The sequence below is a fragment of the Macrobrachium rosenbergii genome, chromosome 18 (assembly GCF_040412425.1).
Source record: "Macrobrachium rosenbergii isolate ZJJX-2024 chromosome 18, ASM4041242v1, whole genome shotgun sequence".
NCBI classification, from domain to species: domain Eukaryota; kingdom Metazoa; phylum Arthropoda; class Malacostraca; order Decapoda; family Palaemonidae; genus Macrobrachium; species Macrobrachium rosenbergii.
This window is the reverse complement of record NC_089758.1, coordinates 664,800-672,368: the sequence shown is the minus strand read 5'-3', so window position 1 is coordinate 672,368 and position 7,569 is coordinate 664,800.

Here is a 7,569-nt window from a genome sequence, read left to right as displayed (position 1 = left end):
TCAAATTGTCAGCTTTCACAAGTTGTCTTCATCTGAAAAAATTATGATTCAGTGTAGTGGGAAAATGAATTTTCGAGCAATCCAGTGCTTTTATCTAAGCAATGGGCCAATGATTTTATTGCTAACATCTTGGCCACAACCTCATTAAATTTACTCTTAATAAAACACATTAAATTACAGAAATACAATTTTATTTTTGCTCTCCAGAGCAACTGTAAATGCTGTTTCTGAATTCTATTTAATAAGGGAAATTTTAAGACTGCAGAGAACCAATGAACCATTACTTACCCTAATGGTATTTGCACGCTTGAGATTTAAATTGTTAAAATATATTTTAAATGAAAACTAATTACAGCATATTTCTTTCAATCTTTCTCTTGTAAACTTTTCTCTTCTTAAAGAATGTAACATATCTGGTTTCACGCACAAAATTCATATTCAATATATTACATTTTTATCTTTTAACATAGTGAATACTATTATTTAGCACACTGGCTTACAACTGCGATCCCCTGCTTGTAAGCTAAGTGGTACATAACATTCTTTCTCTGTTGAAACGATAAAGAAATAATATCTATTCCTATGAATCCATTTACCAACAGGAGCTATACAAAACTCACAAGTGAATTCATCTTGTCTTTGTTTCAGGGGAAAACACCTTAATTTTCACTTGTGTCTGAATATTCAGTTGAGATAAGGCAAACCAAATAATCTTTTCATATGTGGGAGCAATACTCAGCTGGATAGACAACAACATAGCCTCCAGCATAGCAACATCAATGAAGCATCCTCATACATTGGAGCAATACTCAGCTGAATAGACAACAACAACAGCCACCAACATAGCAACATCAATGAAGCATCCTCATACATTGGAGCAATACTCAGCTGAATAGACAACAACACAGCCACCAGCATATCAACATCAATGAAGCATCCTCATACACTGGAGCAATACTCAGCTGAATAGACAACAACAACAGCCACCAACATAGCAACATCAATGAAGCATCCTCATACATTGGAGCAATACTCAGCTGAATAGACAACAACACAGCCACCAGCACAGCAACATCAATGAAGCATCCTCATACGCGGGAGCAATATTCGGAACAAGGAAAGACAAGGTCAATACACAAAATCATATATATAAACAAAATATCCAATCTCCTAGGAGATTACCAGTCTGAACCATCTGATCCCTGATATCAACATCACCAGTTTTCTGCACCTCCAAAATATGGATCTCAGATCTCAGAAAAAGGATGGATTACACTTTTTTTCAAATGGAATCAATACAATGAATCAAGAAAAGGAGTAGACACAAGACAAAGAAAGTTGCAAAAAGTTTCTTGGAAACCTTCAACTTTGCAAGTGCAAACTGGGCTGGGCTCTCTCCACACAGATATGGTCTTGGGACCTGAGACAGCAGATGAAGAGCGAGCAATTAGGAGAAGAACTATAAAGTAAAAGGAAATGAAACACGAAGGACTAAATCATCGACAGGAGAAGAGGTAAGCAGGAAGATGTGAGTGTAACTGGCAGAGATAAGAAACAGAGTGGGTGCAAGAACAGAAACCTGAAGAAAGCTGCATATAGGGGACGGCAAACCCACAGTAACAGCTGAGAGGAGGCGGCGGCCATGACCTTCTAGCTTGACTTACTGTCTCCAAGGGCCTAATGAATACTTTGCAAAAGAGCCAAAGCACAATGGTATAGCTAGAAGTAAAAAATGTGTACTGCGGTACCTTATTATGGTAGACAATACGTCATCAAAAAGCTGTGAGGTCTAGCCCAGGAAAGGTTTTCGATATTTAGTCATAATCGCCCAGTTACACTGGCACAAAGGAACAAAAGGGAAATGGCAAAGGGGTATAGAGAGTACTGCATTAGATGACCAAGACAAAGAATTTAACACATTGGACACAAGACAAATACTTATAAATTGGACGAATGCATTAATCTCCCTGATTCAAACACTTTGGCAGCATTCTGCCGTCCTTTGATTCTCCTGTGCAATACTGAACAGTACATCAGATTCCTGATCATTTCGCCTGGGCCAAGTCAAGGATGCAATGGCTCTTATCTAACTGAAACTGGTAAAAGGGAGCTGTTTTCGAAGCATTCAAATCTAAACTTGAGTTGAGTTGAGTTGAATATAGAATTTAGGCCAAAGGTCAGGCACTGGGACCTATGAGGTCATTCAGCGCTGAAACGGAAATTGACAGTAAAAGGTCTGAAATGTGTAACAGGAAGAAAACCTCGCAGTTGCACTATGAAATAATTGTTAAGAAAAGGGTTGAGGAAAGTAAGATGGAAGAGAGAGAATATGAAGAGAACGAAAGGAGTTGCAGCTAAGGGCCGAAGGCACGCAGCAAAGAACCTTACAACCTTATATAATGCCTACAATGCACCGTATGAGGTTAAACTGAGCGACTCATCTCACTGAGAGACAGTAAACAGTTACACAGAACTAAACACGCCTTAAAGTGAATTAACTAACGGGCCATTGAATTTTCGAATCAATGCATATCGACCTTGTAGGAAATATTTCGTAGGAGTGTGAAATAAACAGGTGAGATGAAAGACACACAAGCATGGGAAGGTCTCACCAGTTGCTAACCTTCGTCTAGCTTTTATAGTTCCACCATTGCCTGTTCTCACTGTGGGTATTCAGGCACATGCAAAAATAAATATTGATAAACTATACTCCAATATTACTGTCAGATATGTGGAGTGTATTCCCAGGTACTATTGCAATAAATACTCACATGAGTTATTAGTATTTAGCTTATCTGCCACATGAAAGTGCCCAAACCATACGCATTAACTATTTCCTAAATAAAAAAAAATAATGAAATACAACTTACATGAAAATCAAAATACACCAGCACTAAGAGACAGGCACAATATACAATTAATACACCCCACAGCCTATTTTTTGACCTTGCCAAGAGTTGTTATTTTTTTTGAGGCCAGAGTTATGAGTTTTTATTATGTTCTTTTTAAGTGAAAGCTAAGCTAAGTCTTTAAATTGGTAATCAGTGATATAAGGGTCCATACATTCAGTGACAACAGACTAATTGGTAATTAGTGATAGAAAGGGCCTTACATTCAGGGACAACAGTCTAAGAAAGTCTTGAAAATTGTAAAAAAAATAATGGACTGATTCTGTTACTGATAAAGTTAAGAGTTAGAGATATCAGGGCGCAGCAATTCTACACCCCTCCAAGCCAAAACAAAAACTCTTTCTTTTTTGTTTCCAAAAAAGAAAGCAAATTTTCTGTTGATTCTCCTGTGAGTAAAAATTTTTCTTCATCTGATTAGTTGAAACTTGGGGAAATGCGCGAAATGTCTGCCTGTTTCTGGGTGGTTCCAGCTTCTCAAATGTACTGTATATACCTGGAAAGCAAAGAACTTACTTTAGAATTCAAAGCAAGGCTGACATCACAACACTTTACAGATTTTCTTTTCCAAAATCGACTTGAATATGAATGTGAAGATGTCAAGAGATATCAGCCTCTATAGCCAACGCCCCAAGATGTTTATGCTGACGTTATCTTAGATGTACGCTGAGGGGAGAAAGAGACTAAGATAAAGGGAAATAAGACTGCAAGATTATGATATGAAAGGTACTGAGGCAACAGAGAAAAATATTTCAAATAGATTACTGTCACTTTGGCTTTGTTGAGGTTAACTGCAGGAGAGAAGCCTTGCTAAGTATCTGCAAAATTTTCGAAATTGAGATATGCCACCTATTGGGCTCGTGTAACACTAATACACAAGTTACTGCGGTTTCAGAATGATTCTGCAATGCTTTATTTAGGGGGTTCCATTTGCAGTATCTGCAAAATCAGCAGTAAGGCAAGGGAAAACTGCAGTATCTACCATTTTTCTCAGTTTCGTATTTTTGCAGATACTGCAGTCTACCATTTGTGTGTGTGTGTGTGTGTGTGTGTGTGTGTGTGTGTGTGTGTGTGTGTGTGTGTGTTCTTGGATCCTTGAGAATGATTTTGGTGTGTCCTGTAGGAAGGCCAAGGATATCTTGAACATGGGATACAGATGAATTCCTGGACCATTTGGTTATTTTAGACAGGAAGTGGTCAATGGCAAAGAAACTGGAGGGGCCTCATTTTTCACATCTAACTAAAAGGTTGGTGGTAATGATGACGAAGACTGAAAGGCATAAGGCCTTGCAGAGAGAGAGAGAGAGAGAGAGAGAGAGAGAGAGAGAGAGAGAGAGAGAGAGAGAGAGAGAGAGAGAGAGAGAGAGTTGAAGGGGCCAATGAAAGGAACGTAAAATCAGGCCCCTAATAATCAAGTAGAAAAGTATGTGGAGGCAAATCAAGCATTTCACAGGGGAAGTTCCTGTTTTGAGAGAGAGAGAGAGAGAGAGAGAGAGAGAGAGAGAGAGAGAGAGAGAGAGAGAGAGAGAGAGAGAGAGAGAGAGACAAAACAGTTTTGCCTTAAGCAAAACTATTCCATCTTGTCCAGGCAAACAAAGTAAGTTAATTAAATCTCAGGAAAATACAGAATAATATGAATCATCATCATCTTTACAGTTTCATACTGCACAAGTGGGAACTGAACCAAAATATGTTTATCCAATATCCATGGATCAGACATCTGGCTAAATCGAATGCGACGCGAAACCAATGGTATGCACCGTTTGGCTTATAGTGAAATCTGTCCTAATATGGAAGACTGCAGTATCTGCAAAAACATAAAATCTACAAAAATGGTAGATACTCCCTTGCCTTACCACAGATTTTGCAGAGACTGCAAATGGGACCCCCTCAAGACTTGTGGAAAGCACTGAAGAATCATTCTGTAACTTTTGTATTAGTGTTTTCACGAGTCCAACAGGTTGCATATCTCAATTTCGAAAATTTTGTTGATACTGCAGTTTTCCATTTTAGGGCAGAATTGTGAACATCCAAAAAAAAAAAAATTATAATTACCTTTGTTGGCAACAAGGAAACTCTCTTGTCTTAAACCGTCTGAAGATGTTGCTTACAAAACCTGTACACATCAGTCAGACCATTTCTTATTTCTGAAAGAAAAGTAGGTCGTCAAAATGAAAATTCGCCAAACATGAATCATTAAAGCCGACAAAACTTATGACAATTCAAATAGACACAAATCTTCAGCTACAAACTCTTTCCATTCCCTCTGTCCGAATGTACAGTTAGGACCAAGTGTTGTGAATAGATATTGAAAACAAAGAGCAGTTTATGACATTTGGGAAAACAGACCCAGTGGAGTAATTAGGGTTACTGACGCATTTTCCCAGGATGTAACCGAGTAACAAGACCTTTCCCTGAAAAATGCGAGACGCCATATCTTCAAAACTAACCACAGAATTTTCTTGAAAATAATCTCATTGTGTTTCCCACACCCAAATCACCACTGTGACACATGATATGCTATTTTAATCTAACCTAACCTAGGGGCATGGCAAAAAAAAACCGGGCCTGGTGCAATACTAGAATACACCTCAGGAATTTACCGCCCAGGGCGGACTCTGAAAGTGCCGTCCCATTCCCGTGCTAAAAATGTACTAAAGCGGTGAAAATTCGTGAAAATCAAACACACTTTTTAAGCCTTAACATCTCAGTCATTTATTTTATTTCATAAAACTAAAACAAAAACAACACAGCCGCTTTACAAAGGAACCCTACGAGTTTGTTATAAATCGAATCCGCTAATAACAACATCAACGACCAACTGATAAGTACTTTCATGCTCTATTGGCAATATCGGAGGTTTGACAATCTGAGCTGATCACAGTTGATCTCAGATAGCTTTTGATTAGTTTTTGACTTGGAGAAGCTTCGCTCAAAAGATGCGAGCGCCGCCCAGGGCGGACCGCCCACTCTAGTTACGCCACTGAACAGACCTAAAGAAACAAGAGCTGCAAATCTCACCAGTCAAGCACTCATTCATTTCATGGCTGTCTCAAGAGGACACAGAGGTGGGCACCAGCAAGCAGCGGCATAGCTGCTGGCATTCCATCAGTGGGGGCTTAGATAGGGCCAAGATATCTTTTTGGGGGCCAAAGAAAATTACACATAACGAATATACCAACTCTGTAATTAGTAAAATATACTCTTCTCGAATGTATATATCCATGTGAATGAAGGAAAATAATAGTATTAGTAATGAGTAAACCAGTATTTGAAATTCTAGAGCTAATTTTCAGAAAATTTTTAACTCTTACAATATGCAAATGTATCAAAAACTGTAAGGGTTAAAGTTTAACTGCAAAGGGAATTTCAACCGGGGCAAACATTTGACTGGGGGCCCGGAACCAACCTGGGCCCCCCATAGCGACGCCACGGTTTCGTAGTCATTCGTAAACCTCATCTTTCACTTGTGAGGAATATGCTCGGTAAGAAGAGGAAAAACCATACTTGTAGTTCAATTGACGTCTATATGTGCTTATGTATATACATATATACATATGTCTTCTTCTTCTTCTTTTAACGTGCTTTTTTCCCATTTTTGTATGGGGTAAGCACGATGCCTTCTTTTGAAGGACTTTTGATTTGGCTTTGGGGTAGACCTGTAGTCTCGATCGGCTGCCCTGCCTGACATCGCTTAGACCCCGGTAGCGTATGTTTCATGTATCATACCCGACCCAACGCCCTTTCTTCCCAGCAGCGAGTTGTTGCGCGGGTAGGGCGAGAGTTCGAGACGTGTGAGATGTTTGTTATGTTTTTAGAAGGTGTTGTAGTGGCTTTGTTTTGTGTGTGTATTTAGTCTGTAACACCCATTTGCTTTTTAAGCAAACCTATCCGTTGATTACATATATAATCCCGAATACATATATACATACATATATATATATATATATATATATATATATATATATATATATATATATACATATATATACATATATATAGTATATACATATATATAGAGTATAATATATATATATATATATATATATATATATATATATATATATATATATATATATATATATATATATATATATATATATATATATATATAATATATATATATATATATATATATATATATATATATATATATATATATATATATATATATACAATGTGTATATACATATAGTAAATAAGTATAATATATATATATATAGTATATATACAGTATATATATACTGTATATATATGTTATACCCCTTAAAACAGACTTCAATATTTCGTGTAGAAATATTTACATAACGTTGCCATTGGCGATCTATCTTCAGGAGAACATGGCATTTCGACCCTTTCCCCTTCCTAACACTCACTCCCCTCTACAGATTCCTCCACCCCCTTCTCTCTCTCTCACAGTACGCCGACTCCTCTCTCTCTCTCTCTCTCTCTCTCACGTTTCAGCATTCGTCTCGCTCATTCTCTCTCTCTCGACCATCCTCAAAAGAAAAAGAAATGGATCATCTAAGGAAACACGATCTTTCCTACAAAAATAGATTTATTAATCAAAGCAACCCAACAAGTAATGAATGAACAAAGAAAAGATTAAAATGCATCATAAAGGAATTATCAAGTCAAAATAATCTAACTCTGATTAAAAAGT